This window comes from Lissotriton helveticus, chromosome 4_1 (genome assembly GCF_964261635.1).
Source record: "Lissotriton helveticus chromosome 4_1, aLisHel1.1, whole genome shotgun sequence".
Lineage (NCBI taxonomy): Eukaryota > Metazoa > Chordata > Amphibia > Caudata > Salamandridae > Lissotriton > Lissotriton helveticus.
In genome coordinates, this window is record NC_136063.1 from 2,114,128,729 (window position 1) to 2,114,144,091 (window position 15,363).

The 15,363-nt window shown below is 47.5% G+C and overlaps 1 protein-coding gene across 1 annotated transcript in view; it reads left to right on the forward strand.

Moving 5' to 3' along the window:
• The window catches only part of CHRDL1 (chordin like 1), a 665,356-nt gene that overhangs the window by 385,717 nt on the left and 264,276 nt on the right, over positions 1–15,363 (forward strand). The gene's annotated exons all lie outside the window — the stretch shown is intronic.

The window sequence follows — 15,363 nt, forward strand, 5'->3', positions numbered from 1 at the left end:
GGAGAGGACAGCAGGTTGTTACTTTTGAATCTTTGTGACCGGTTGTGTAGAAAGGAGGTGAACCACTTGAGAACAGTCCCAGATATGCCCATTCTTGTGTTTAAGAGTTCGAGTAAGTTCTCATGTTTAACTGTATCGAATGCTGAGGAGAGATCCAGAAGGATGAGGAGGCAGGTATCGTTTTGGTCTAGGATTTGGAGGGCGTCGTCCACTATGTGAGTCATGGCAGTCAAAAGCATGATTTCATAAGTGTTGACTTTGTGATGTGTGAGTGTCTGTGTGCACGTCCAAGTCTTCAGTGGGTGTAATCGTCAGATGTATTTAGTTTATATATCTTTCTGATGACTTGCAGGACGTCCAGTATTATCTGCTTGAGTTTCATATTATAATATCTGCTTACATTTCATGTAATTATTCATGCATTACTTAGAAGTGTGATATTATTATATATATATATATATATATATATATATATGTATATATATATATATATATACATATCTTTCTTATCAATTTTACAATTATACCCATCTTTCTTTTCACTCTGCTAACCTAATTCTTTAGCAGTTTTCTGCTACTTTGTTAAACTCAATATTCCAACTTTTCTTCAATTTCTTCACATTGCATCATTCTCTGGTAGAGTTTTCTCTAAACTTTTTTCTTGTTTATCTTCTTGTTATTTCACGCTCTTTGAATAATTGCTTGTCTTCTATTAACAGAATCACAAATAGCTGTGTTTTGGACCAGTTATTTTTCACTTGATGCTGTTTCTCTTGCTTCCATCATCTGTTGATATCTCTTGGGATTTTTCACACTTGTTGTGGGTGACACTTAATTTGTTTTTGCTTTCCTTTTCTCCGTGAACATCCTTCAATAGTGACTTCTGTGCCTGCTAGTTGAAACCTTGAGGGCCTCCTGTTTCTCTTCCAAACTCACTTAAGTCAGAATCCTGATTTCTTGCTGTTAGATTAATTTCTTCTCTGCCCACTTAAGTACCTTTTTCACTTGCTCATGTGTACGCTACATATGTGCCTCATAACACTGGGGCATCCACTCTCATTGTGTAAAAGCAGTAAATATATTAAATGTGTGTAAACCTAAAAGCAATTACATAAATACGACAGAAATGCTCAAACTAGCTCAGCAGAATCTCAGTCAGGCTCTATGAATATGTAAGGATGATACTAATTAAGAAATATTTTTGATAGGTGTACCTGAGCATTGATTGATGACGTAGACAGATTGGATTGATTCAATGGCCAGGCTCAGTTGATGCACTGAGTACTTGCACTTTAAAGGAAGTTCAGTAATTGAATTTACATGGGAATATCTGTACCACTGCTCATCGAGGCTCAGTTTCCTTTCAGTTGAGGAATAGTTCAATGCTCCTGGTTAGCCCCTTCGCAGCGGGAGTAATTCCCCCGCTGTGCTGGGGGGCGGGGGCGCGCACAGCACCCCCGTGCTCATGACGATCTCAGCTCGTCATGAGGCACAGTGCTTGTGTGCTCATGACGAGCTGAGCTCGTCATGAACACACCCGTTCCCGTGGAAGGCTCAGCACAGCAGGGGAATTATCCCCGCGTGTGAGCGTTCCACGGCTCATGATGAGCTCAGCTCATCATGAGCACCGGAGCACCGTGCCTCATCATGAGCTGAGCTCGTCATGAGCACGGAAAAGGTTAAGGGCGCTATTAATCCCATGTTCTGGAAATATTCTCTTTTGCTAACTATACCAGGGCTGTTCTATTGTTTAAGACTTTCCTACCTCTTTATGTGCAGAGACTCTGCAGTCATAAAGATACTGATAATAAAATACCTTTGTGAATAGCAAACAATCATATGCTTACACAAAAGCGTACGTTTACCTTTGTGAATTAGGCTCCAAGTTTTTAAAAGGGTAATGGAAAAAACCCAAACCTGCTGTTTGCAGAAATGTTTGCTTGCGGCTGAAGGTGTGTAAAATCTTTCATAGGGACAGGACCATGGAGCTGGGCATATCTGAGTGAAGGTGGAGCTGGGCATATCTGAGTGACCGTGGAGCTGGGCATGGCTGAGTGACTGTGGAGCTGGGCATTGCTGAGTGACCGTGGAGCTGGGCATGGCTGAGTGACCGTGGAGCTGGGCATTGCTGAGCGATTGTGGAACTGGGCATTGCTGAGTGACCCTGGAGCTGGCATTGCGGAGTGACCCTGGAGCTGGGCATAGCTGAGTGATCGTGGAGCTGGGCATTGCTGAGTGACCCTAGAGCTGGCATTGCTGAGTGACCCTGGAGCTGGGCATAGCTGAGTGATCGTGGAGCTGGGCATTGCTGAGTGACCCTGGAGCTGGGTATAGTTGAGGGAGTGTGGAGCTGGGCATTGCTGAGTGACCATGGAGCTGGCATTGCTGAGCGATTGTGGAACTGGGCATAGCTGAGTGACCATGGAGCTGGGCATTGCTGAGTGACCCTGGAGCTGGGCATTGCTGAGCGATTGTGGAACTGGGCATTGCTGAGTGACCCTGGAGCTGGCATTGCTGAGTGACCCTGGAGCTGGGCATAGCTGAGTGATCGTGGAGCTGGGCATTGCTGAGTGACCCTAGAGCTGGCATTGCTGAGTGACCCTGGAGCTGGGCATAGTTGAGTGACCATGGAGCTGGGCATTGCTGAGTGACCCTGGAGCTGGCATTGCTGAGTGACCCTGGTGCTGGGCATTGCTGAGTGATCCTGGTGCTGGGCATAGCTGAGTGACCGTGGAGCTGGGCATAGCTGAGTGACCGTGGAGCTGGGCATAGCTGAGTGACCTTGGAGCTGGGCATTGCTGAGTGACCCTGGAGCTGGCATTGCTGAGTGACCCTGGAGCTGGGTATAGTTGAGGGAGTGTGGAGCTGGGCATTGCTGAGTGACCATGGAGCTGGCATTGCTGAGCGATTGTGGAACTGGGCATAGCTGAGTGACCATGGAGCTGGGCATTGCTGAGTGACCCTGGAGCTGGGCATTGCTGAGCGATTGTGGAACTGGGCATTGCTGAGTGACCCTGGAGCTGGCATTGCTGAGTGACCCTGGAGCTGGGCATAGCTGAGTGATCGTGGAGCTGGGCATTGCTGAGTGACCCTAGAGCTGGCATTGCTGAGTGACCCTGGAGCTGGGCATAGTTGAGTGACCATGGAGCTGGGCATTGCTGAGTGACCCTGGAGCTGGCATTGCTGAGTGACCCTGGTGCTGGGCATTGCTGAGTGATCCTGGTGCTGGGCATAGCTGAGTGACCGTGGAGCTGGGCATAGCTGAGTGACCCTGGAGCTGGCATTGCTGAGTGATCGTGGAGCTGGGCATAGCTGAGTGACCTTGGAGCTGGGCATTGCTGAGTGACCCTGGAGCTGGCATTGCTGAGTGACCCTGGAGCTGGGTATAGTTGAGGGAGTGTGGAGCTGGGCATTGCTGAGTGACCATGGAGCTGGCATTGCTGAGCGATTGTGGAACTGGGCATAGCTGAGTGACCATGGAGCTGGGCATTGCTGAGTGACCCTGGAGCTGGGCATTGCTGAGCGATTGTGGAACTGGGCATTGCTGAGTGACCCTGGAGCTGGCATTGCTGAGTGACCCTGGAGCTGGGCATAGCTGAGTGATCGTGGAGCTGGGCATTGCTGAGTGACCCTAGAGCTGGCATTGCTGAGTGACCCTGGAGCTGGGCATAGTTGAGTGACCATGGAGCTGGGCATTGCTGAGTGACCCTGGAGCTGGCATTGCTGAGTGACCCTGGTGCTGGGCATTGCTGAGTGATCCTGGTGCTGGGCATAGCTGAGTGACCGTGGAGCTGGGCATAGCTGAGTGACCCTGGAGCTGGCATTGCTGAGTGACCATGGAGCTGGCATTGCTGAGTGACCCTGGAGCTGGGCATAGCTGAGTGATTGTGGAGCGGGGCATAGCTGAGTGACCATGGAGCTGGCATTGCTGAGCGATTGTGGAACTGGGCATTTCTGAGTGACCCTGGTGCTGGCATTGCTGAGTGACCCTGAAGCTGGGCATAGCTGAGTGATCGTGGAGCTGGGCATAGCTGAGTGACTGTGGAGCTGGGCATAGCTGAGTGACCCTGGAGCTGGCATTGCTGAGGGACCGTGGAGCTGGCATTGCTGAGTGACCCTGGAGCTGGGCATAGCTGAGTGACCATGGAGCTGGGCATAGCTGAGTGATCGTGGAGCTGGGCATAGCTGAGTGACCTTGGAGCTGGGCATAGCTGAGCGATTGTGGAACTGGGCATTGCTGAGTGACCCTGGAGCTGGCATTGCTGAGTGACCGTGGAGCTGGGCATAGCTGAGTGACCTTGGAGCTGGGCATTGCTGAGTGACCCTGGAGCTGGCATTGCTGAGTGACCCTGGAGCTGGGTATAGTTGAGGGAGTGTGGAGCTGGGCATTGCTGAGTGACCATGGAGCTGGCATTGCTGAGCGATTGTGGAACTGGGCATAGCTGAGTGACCATGGAGCTGGGCATTGCTGAGTGACCCTGGAGCTGGGCATTGCTGAGCGATTGTGGAACTGGGCATTGCTGAGTGACCCTGGAGCTGGCATTGCTGAGTGACCCTGGAGCTGGGCATAGCTGAGTGATCGTGGAGCTGGGCATTGCTGAGTGACCCTAGAGCTGGCATTGCTGAGTGACCCTGGAGCTGGGCATAGTTGAGTGACCATGGAGCTGGGCATTGCTGAGTGACCCTGGAGCTGGCATTGCTGAGTGACCCTGGTGCTGGGCATTGCTGAGTGATCCTGGTGCTGGGCATAGCTGAGTGACCGTGGAGCTGGGCATAGCTGAGTGACCCTGGAGCTGGCATTGCTGAGTGATCGTGGAGCTGGGCATAGCTGAGTGACCTTGGAGCTGGGCATTGCTGAGTGACCCTGGAGCTGGCATTGCTGAGTGACCCTGGAGCTGGGTATAGTTGAGGGAGTGTGGAGCTGGGCATTGCTGAGTGACCATGGAGCTGGCATTGCTGAGCGATTGTGGAACTGGGCATAGCTGAGTGACCATGGAGCTGGGCATTGCTGAGTGACCCTGGAGCTGGGCATTGCTGAGCGATTGTGGAACTGGGCATTGCTGAGTGACCCTGGAGCTGGCATTGCTGAGTGACCCTGGAGCTGGGCATAGCTGAGTGATCGTGGAGCTGGGCATTGCTGAGTGACCCTAGAGCTGGCATTGCTGAGTGACCCTGGAGCTGGGCATAGTTGAGTGACCATGGAGCTGGGCATTGCTGAGTGACCCTGGAGCTGGCATTGCTGAGTGACCCTGGTGCTGGGCATTGCTGAGTGATCCTGGTGCTGGGCATAGCTGAGTGACCGTGGAGCTGGGCATAGCTGAGTGACCCTGGAGCTGGCATTGCTGAGTGACCATGGAGCTGGCATTGCTGAGTGACCCTGGAGCTGGGCATAGCTGAGTGATTGTGGAGCGGGGCATAGCTGAGTGACCATGGAGCTGGCATTGCTGAGCGATTGTGGAACTGGGCATTGCTGAGTGACCCTGGTGCTGGCATTGCTGAGTGACCCTGAAGCTGGGCATAGCTGAGTGATCGTGGAGCTGGGCATAGCTGAGTGACTGTGGAGCTGGGCATAGCTGAGTGACCCTGGAGCTGGCATTGCTGAGGGACCGTGGAGCTGGCATTGCTGAGTGACCCTGGAGCTGGGCATAGCTGAGTGACCATGGAGCTGGGCATAGCTGAGTGATCGTGGAGCTGGGCATAGCTGAGTGACCTTGGAGCTGGGCATAGCTGAGCGATTGTGGAACTGGGCATTGCTGAGTGACCCTGGAGCTGGCATTGCTGAGTGACCCTGGAGCTGGGCATAGCTGAGTGATCCTGGAGCTGGCATTGCTGAGGGACCGTGGAGCTGGCATTGCTGAGTGACCCTGGAGCTGGGCATAGCTGAGTGATCGTGGAGCTGGGCATAGCTGAGTGATCGTGGAGCTGGGCATAGCTGAGTGACCGTGGAGCTGGGCATAACTGAGTGATCGTGGAGCTGGGCACAGCTGAGTGACCGTGGAGCTGGGCATAGCTGAGTGACCATGGAGCTGGGCATAGCTGAGTGACCGTGGAGCTGGGCATAGCTGAGTGACCGTGGAGCTGGGCATAGCTGAGTGACCGTGGAGCTTGGCATAGCTGAGGGATCGTGGAGCAGGGCATAGCTGAGTGATCGTGGAGCTGGGCATAGCTGAGTGACCGTGGAGCTGGGCATAGCTGAGTGACCATAGAAAAATGAAAGCACGAGGAGAAATGTTTCATTTGTCTTTGTGTCGCCTCCCTAATGATACCCCGGGGTTCTGACACATCCCCAGGTTTATGATGCCTCATAAATCTGGGAATGTGTCTGGTTCCATGGGTGCTGCATGGGAACACCCACAGCAACACCCATGATCAATCAATCAGGGAATTTTAAGCGCGCTCCTCACCCGAGAGGGTCTTAAGGTGCTGGGGAGGGGGTGAGGGCAGGGTCAGCAGTTCCGTTCACCCGAAAAGTCAGGTCTTGAGAGCCTTCCTGAAGAAATTCTGGGAGGGGGCGCGTCTGAGTTCGATCGGAAGCTCATTCCAGGTCTTGGCCGCAATGTAGGAGAAGGCTCTTCCCCCTTCTCTGGCTCTGCAGATGCTTGTGGTCGCGACGAGGAAGAGAATGGCGGATCAGAGGTCTCTTTTGGGTGAATGGAGGGTGATTCTGTCATGGAGTGCCCCTTTCACAGTTTTCTGTGTGCAAGGGGCACATATGTTTAAGGCTATGAAAAGCCACATAATTGGCTTTAGGTGGCCTTTTAAATATGCAGTGGCACATTGCGGTACCGGAACGTCAAAAAAGTGACATTCCAGGGGCGCAAAAGTACCACGCTTGAGTACTTAACATTAGAAGATGTGGCCTAACGGCTAGAACAGTCGAACTCGAAGTTGGGGAACCGGGTTGGAGTCTTGGCACGGACGCTCAACAACCTGTGATTCTGGGCAAATCACTTACTCTCCCCGTGCCTCACAAAAATGAATGTGTCTGTAACCCAACTGGGGCTCATGTAGAGCGAGCCGATAACTTCAGGTCGAGTTTGCACTATATAAAAACTCCCACAAAAAAAAAGAAATGATAATGCAACACATTGGAACATCACACTGACTTAACAGCGGCGACACGCGCTCTCCATGTCATCATCATGTGACGCAATCCTGCTGTCTGGCCTTTCTACCCCCTCTGGTATTTCCCACTACGCTGCAGGCTCGGGGTTGCTTTTCTGCGTGTGGGGCTCCTTTAAACATTTTTGCCATGGCTGTTTTCTTTAGTTGGGCCACGGAGACGATCATAACTTTGGAAAAGTGTCCCTTTATTTCTAAATTTTGCAGTTATATTACCAACCTTCTGCTTTCCGTATTTAGTGTGTTTTCAGCCCTGTGCTGTCATTGTCTGGCTATGTGCAAGTTGTTTTATTGCACCAGTTAACAAGCGCGCTTGCACTTTCGCTCTGTAGCAGGGCTCGGTGACCTTTCAAAAGAGAGGCTCAGAGCCGAATGCAGTTGCCGACAGTTTGCTTCTGAAAATGTGCTCTTTCATCCCGACTAGTTTAGCCTAGCTGCTGTGGGAGAAATGCACTCTTGACTCCATCAGTGGCAGAATCCCGGCTCACCCAGAAGTATTGCACAGGATCACACCACCAATCCGTGAGCCAAGAGTCCCAGCGATTGCGATATTTGTTGCTGTAAGCAGAGAGATCCATCATTAGAGATGCATTCAGAGGCGGTTATCAATCCTACACCAATGTTCTGCAGAACACTTTGGTCTTCTTTAGACAGGGACTATTTTACATGTGGTTGTTTTTTCAGGCTACAAATTAGTGCATAAACATATGGAGCTAATAAACTATCCACCACTAGTTTACCTATGTATATGCAACTTACTTTTGTAGTACTCTGTCATGAATACTGTGACAGGGCCCGTTTAAATCTCTTCTATTTTTATTGTGTTCTTGCCTGCAGATTAGTTTGTCTTCCTATTAGAGAGTTTGCAGTTTAGACACCCCAGAATAATTAGCATCATCTCCTATAGGCTGCCATATTTTCATTGTTTATATTATGGCCGCCACCATGTTTTTAGCATCATGTCCTATTTATGCTGACTATTTTCATTTTTTGTATTATGGCCGCTACCATTTTTTAGCATCATCTCCTATATATGCTGACATTTTCATTGTTTATATTATGGCTGCTACCATGTTTTGTAGCATCATCTCCTATTTAGGCAGACATATTTTCATTGTTTATATTATGGCCGCTACCATGTTCTATAGCATCATCTCCTACTTAGGCAGACATATTTTCATTGTTTATATTATGGCCGCTACCATGTTTTATAGCATCATCTCCTATTTAGGCAGACATATTTTCATTGTTTATATTATGGCCGCTACCATGTTTTTAGCATCACCTCCTATTTAGGCTAACTTATTTTCATTGTTTGTATTATGGCCACTACCATGTTTTAGCATCATCTCCTATTTATGCTGATATTTTCATTGTTTATATTATGGCCGCTACCATGTTTTATAGCATCATCTCATATTTAGGTCGACTATTTTCATTGATATATTATGGCCGCTACCATGTTTTTAGCATCACCTCCTATTTAGGCTTACTTATTTTTGTTGTTTATGTTAGGGCCGCTAACATGCTAATATGGAGGCTTACAGTGTAGGCTAAAGTGTCAACATGTGATTCGCGATGACTCATTTATTGGCATACTTATTTTTTGTTATTGGGACTTTAGTGTCACCAAACTTAAATAAACATAAGATAAAATTTGGCGATGAGGTGCTACAAAACCCCCTGTGTAAGAAATCGAGTTAATGGTTGAAGGGGGGAGGGGCGGGGCCTACTCTGGTAACAGGCACAAGTCTTGTCAGGGTGAACCACAAAAATGAGTAAATTAACCTGTGCTTAACCCTCTGGTAGCTTGGCACAAAGCAGTCAGGCTTAACTTAGAGGCAAAGTGTAAAGTAGTAATGCAGCACACAAACAGTAATAAAGTGAAAACACAACATAAGAAAAATCCCAAAGCAATTTGGAAAAATAGAGTGAATTGTAATAAATAAAAGGACACCAGAAGGACAAAAATCCAATCAGTAGAACTGGAAACATTCAGTGTTAATGGTTTTAGTAAAAATAGGGACAAAAGCAGAAAGTGCCACTCTCAGTCATCTGGTTACACTAGACTGAGTGAAAGTCACAAGTTCAGGCTGACAGCGATGGACCGTAAGTCAGATACAGGGACCAGGTTAGAAGTCACACTAAAAAGTTGCTTTCTTAGTCCTGAGTTGAAGAGAGTCCGTTCACGTTGGCAGAGGTTGCGCACAGCAGTTGGTCGTCGCTGTTGCAAGAAGAGGAGGCCAGGCATCACAGAGAGTCGTCATTGCAGTACGAAGAACTGATTTAGGCATCACAGACAGTTGTTGTTGTAGCTTTGTGGTGACGGTCATAGCAGGCTTTTGTTGCTGTAGCACAATGTGCAGGTGTCGCGATGCAGGTCGCTGTGGACTGTCGTTGGCACGAAGAGCAGGGCTCACTGGTATCTGGTAATTTCACGTCGGCGTTTATTGCAGGAGGAAGAGTCTTGGTGCAAACAGGCTCATTCCCGGTCATGAGGAACCCAAACTTCAGGATTTTCACTGTTTCTTTAGGAGGAGTGCCCTTTGATTCCAGTGAAAGGTTCAAAAAGCACCACTTGGGGGCCAGTGACCACTTGGGGGGCACCACTTGGGGATCAGGCACCCACTCCGGCAGAGGCCAACAGGGATCCGGCAGGTCCAGTGTCAGGTCCTTTCATAGTCGTGTGACCTAGGACACTAGCAGAAGGCCCACAAAGTTGGGGCAAGGAAATGTCAATGTTCTAAAAGTGGTATTTTTAGAAATGTGACCTAAAGTCTGATTTTACCATCCAAGAGGAGTTTGAATTACAATTAATTTAACTGTAAACATCATATCTCCATCTGCTTTTAAACTAAAGTTATCACTTAATAAATGTAACAAGGTAACCCAGTTTAAGCCAATGGGAGTGATGGGCCTTACGGTGAAAAACAGGCATTCCTCCCTTTGATGCACTTTCATTTTAAGTATGCAAGTTTTAATACATGCTTTCCTGTATATTGCCCTGATTTTCCTGCAGTGATTTGCAAAGACTCATGGGCAGGTGTTGATGGATTCACCCATGCCCACTCAAGAGCACACTGGAATACCAAAAGAAGACTTGAGAAAAATAAAATGATACAAGAATGGCAAAAATTCTATCAGTAGAACCGAAGATATGCAATTTGATGTAGCATCTAAAAGCACAAAGTGCCACTCGCAGTCATCTATTCGTGCTAGACTGGGGGAAGGTCGCAAGTTCAGGCCGATCACGATGGAGTGTGGGTTGGATACAGAGACCAGGTTAGCCCTGCTGAAAAAGTGAAAAAGTGTAAACCTTTTTAAATACACTGCACCATGGCCTCTGGGGTGTCCAGACCCTAACTTAGGGGTGACTTACAAATATTAAGAAGGAGGGTTAGCCCTGGCAAAAGGTTTATTTTGGGAAGTCAAAACAATAGTTTAAAAGATGCACACACATGCTGCATGGCAGGCCGAAACAGGTTTAAAGGGTTACTCAAGTTGGTGGCACAAGCATTGCTGCAGGCCAACTGGTAGCATGTAATTTACACGATCTGGGTACACATAGTACCACTTTAATAGGGACGTATAAATAAGTTAAATATGGCAATTTGGTATCAACTAATTCTAAAATGTTTTAACGAGAGAGCACAAGCACATTAGCACTGGTTTGCAGTGGTAAATTTTGCAGACTCCTAAAGCCAACACAAACAGGTTCATGAAACAGGGGGTGAAGGAAAAAAGTTTTGGAATGGCCCTGTTGAAAGGGCCAATGCCAACACAGAGTAACTCTGCTACAAAGGATTTATGATAAACTCGTTAATAAATGAAAGACGTGCTTTGTCATTCCATCTCCAACTAGTGTATCTCATGACATCTGGGCCTTGCAGAAGTTCGGTAAATGGCACTGTGAAATAGAGGGTCATAAACAGAAGTATAGACTTTTAAACGTGTTACTGATATTAGCTCATGCAGTCTCGCAAAACCTAACATAACATTCAACAAACACTCGGTGCGTAAACATAATGTTTTAAACCCCATTAAAGTTTCAAGAACAACTTATAGGCTGCCATAAACACATTTCCCTAATGCTGGTCAGGGCTACCCCTGCCAAAGGGGTTGCCTGCCAACAAACACACACAGACTATAAATTGTTTACAGAAGCCTCACAGAGAAGCTGTGTTGTGCTGCCATTGAATGGCCCGGCAGCTAATCCTCCAGTTTCACTCCATGCTCACTTTCAATATAATCCACGCATTTTAAAATAAAAAGGCCTATTTTGTGATGCATATTCAGAGCACTGACTCACGTTTTTATGTTAATTCAATTGGGTTATGGAACTACTTCTGGGATTTTACATTTGTATTTAACGTGGAAACTATCGTGACATTCTTTTTTTAATCAACTTTTTATTTGAATCATAACAACAATCACGGCAATGCATTTCGTTTAAAAAGAAAAAGGCGCCACATTCAGATCCAAAGTAAACATATCTGTTTGTACACACAACATCCCCCTTGTACATGTCAGTCTGGTACATCTCCGACATCAGCCAACAAATCATTTAATCTAGATGTTCCGCGGTGAAGCTCCCCAGTTGGTGATATACAGATGTCCCCCCTGTGTGTTTTCCATGCAGCCCACTTACGATCCCATTTTTGGGGGCATCCTCTATGCTTAAAAATGTCTTTCTCACCGACCATTGCTCTGTCCATGTCAGCGGCCCAATTTCTAACACACAGCATCTCCCCCACACCCCAACTCTGTGCAATATTACTTTTAGCAATTGCCCACCCTAGCGAGACCCATGACTTCTTGGTCTGAGTGAGGTCAGTGGCCTCCCAAATATTCACCAGACAGAGCTTCGGGGATATCGTCAGAATCTTACCCCCGCGGTCTGTAACTGTGCGTTGGTGGCTTTCCAGTATGCTTGGGCCACCGGACATTCCCAAATTATGTGGAAGAAGGTCCCTTCCCGGTGACATTGTAGAGACAGGACAAATCGGTCCGTCTTCCCATCCTGACCAACACCCCAGCCGCCAAATAGGTGCGGTGTAAGATTTTAAGCTGAATCAATCTCAGCCTCATGGGGCTTGCTACCTCTTTGTGCAAAGCTAGGGCTTCTCACCAATAGTCTTTATCTAACTCTTCCAGATCTGTCTCCCACTGTTGCCGTTGATGTGCCAGGGAGTCCGGTTGGTTATTAATCAGTTTTTTTGTATGTGAGGGAGACAGCCTTCTTATCCATAGGGTGTTGCACGGCTTATTATATTGTGTCAGCCTAATTTTTTGTTAACCCTAGGCCAGTTTTCAATTGTCAATTGTTTGTGCTGTCGGTCCAGTCAGGTGTAGTTTATTGAGATTTGTGTAGAGAGCTCTATTAAAGCAGCCTGTCCCATTAGCCACCAGTTGGTGTGGACACTCAGATTTCCCCTATCCCCATGCGCCCAACGATTGTTCACCACTGGATAATATAGTCATAGGTCCGGCAATGCAATTCCCTGTCATACCAGCCCGTCGACAGCTTGTGCAACGCTTTGCGCGGAGTTCGCCCATCCCACAGCAAAGCGCGCCCGGCACTGACTATATTAGAAAAACAGGAGTCGGAATCCTATCGGTGGTGTTCTCTAGCACATAGAGGAAACGAGGCAATGCCAACATTTTAAAAAGGGCAGCATGCCCCAGAGGAGTGAGTGGAAGGGTGCGCCAGTGTTTAACATTGAAGCGGAAGCGCATCAAGGGGCCCTGTAAGTTCATGTCATAAAAACAGGAGGAATCAGTTGTGATGTAAATACCTAGGTAACGAAAGCCCTCTCGTGTTATCGGGATCTGGTAACCTTTTGGTATTCACAGTGGCGAACCATATACAAGATATAGTTGTGATTTGGACCAGGTTATTATATAGCCCGAGTGGTTGCTGAAGATACGGAAGATGTGGAGGATACAATGTAGGGTAGGTGTCAGAGCGGCCATATATAACAGTGTATCGTCCGCATATAATGAAATTCTGTCCTCGTGATCATTGGTCCACTTGAGTCCACGAACTAGGGGGTCACCTCTCACCCAGATCGCCAGGGGCTCAAGCATCAAAGCAAATATTAAGGGCAAGAGGGGGCATCCCTGCCGGGTTCCCCTGCCTAATTGAAACTTTCTGGAGGTGTTTTGGTTCACCACAACTTGAGCGGTAGTACCAGTATACAATAGCTTGATCCAAGTGATAAAATGGGGCCCAAAACCCATTCTTTCTAGGACTGCGAATATTTAGTCATGTTTGATGGTATCGAAGACCATTTGAGCATGCAGAGCAAACAGGGCCACATCTTCCCTAGTCGTCTGCTGTCTGTCCAATACACCATGTAGGCGCGGGAGGTTCAGAGCAGTGTTGCTGCCTGGAATAACACCTGATTGATACAGGTGGATCAGTCTGGTGACCAGGGGGAGAAGTCTGTTGGCCAGTAGTTTTGTGAGTATTTTAGCCTCTGTAGTGAGAAGAGAAATGGGTCGATATGCCTTGCAATCAGCTGGTGGTTTACCTGGCTTGTGGATAACCACTATTGTGGCAAGCCGGACCTCCTCTGGAAAAGCCCCTTTTGTCATAACTCTCTTAATACATTTGGCATAAATGGGGAGATAGTTTAGAGGCTGTCGATTAAAAAAAAACTCAATTGGGATACTGTTGGGTCCCCATAGCCTTGCCCGAATAGATATCCCTATTGGCCAATAGGATTTCTTCATCAGTGTGATCTCCTTCCAGAGTCCCTGTCTTCCGATGATAGAGAGGGGACCTTGATGGTGGAGAGAAACTCCCGAGCCTCAGATGCTGTGATTATTGCAGTAGATGTATACACTGAGTCGAAATAAGTGGCAAATGGTTCTGCTATTTGTTGAGGATTGGTGATTTATTCCGCATTATGTCCATTTATTTGATGTACCCACCTCAATGCTTGCTCTAATTTTTATAGCCAGGACAGAAGCTAGCCTGTCCTATTCTGACATTCTTAATGTTTCTAAGGTATTTATTTGAGCAGATACTCAGTTCTAGTCTGATTCCAATAATGTAAGACACATTTTGTCTGCGTTGACAAGATATACATGGTTCAGAGTATTTTGGACACACATGGTTTACAGTATTGTAACGCAGAGTAGGAAGGAGGACGCTATCCGCCACCAATATATTCCTACTGTAGTTTAAATGTATCCACGCAAATACTGTAAAACAGTGGGTTCATGCACCTGCTGCATGTCACAGTTTTGACCTAAATAAATAAATACATTGTTTGTAAGGAATGCTGGTCCTGGTAAAACATTCCTCAGGGTTTTGTCCCTTGTCCATTATCTCGTCCAGCGCTTGCTTCCCCAAGAATTCAGCTACTTGTAGTATTCAAGTGGAGCACAGCATTGTAGAACCATTGCAAAACCCTCAAATACCTTTTAATTCATGTTTGCAGTCCACATACTGCTTGGGAAATATAACATCTTCTGATGCATGCTTCATCTTTTTTTGTTGATAATCATCAGAGAAGCATCCTCTTGCCTTTCGAAGGTGAAGCTGGTATTATGTAGTACTTTTGGTCCATTTGGTTTAATGTCAGCCACTGCAAGCTCCTGAATATTTGTGAAGCTCACATGCAGCTGTGCCAAGTAAAAAACAAGCTCCAATGTGCTGAGGAGTGCGCCGACATCTTTGGATGGCATTAGCGGCTGGTGAGATGACGTTTAGAGGTGGAGCCAGGGTATTCTTGTTTTACGAAGGAGCGTGTCCTTAGTGCTTTCCTAAATTTCGGCTTGCCCACGCCCAAGGAACACAGGGACCATTCCTCCATGTAGGATGTAATTGGGCTATCAGGGGACAGTCATTTGGCCATCTATGATTGAAGAATTGAGACTCTGAAGAAGTCAATCATATCATTTCAAGGGACTACGCTCAGGACCGGATTCACATGCAAGACATCTTTCCAATGGAGTTGGTACCCTCCCATAATTTATTAAAAATAAAAAATGAAAATGGGGGCAACCCACACGGGCACCCTTGTAGCAGTGTTTCTTTTCCACAGGTCGTTCTATTTGCCAGAACTCCTGTCCCATTTACCAATGCTTTACCTATCTTACTGTTCCGTCTAGGTTCTGTCAGTGCTTAATTTAATCCAGTGGTTTCCGGTGCTCGGCACCAGCACTTAACTGTCTACCTTGGCGCTTGTGACAGTCTGCCATAAGGTGCCGCTCTCTGGCTAATTTATAGAT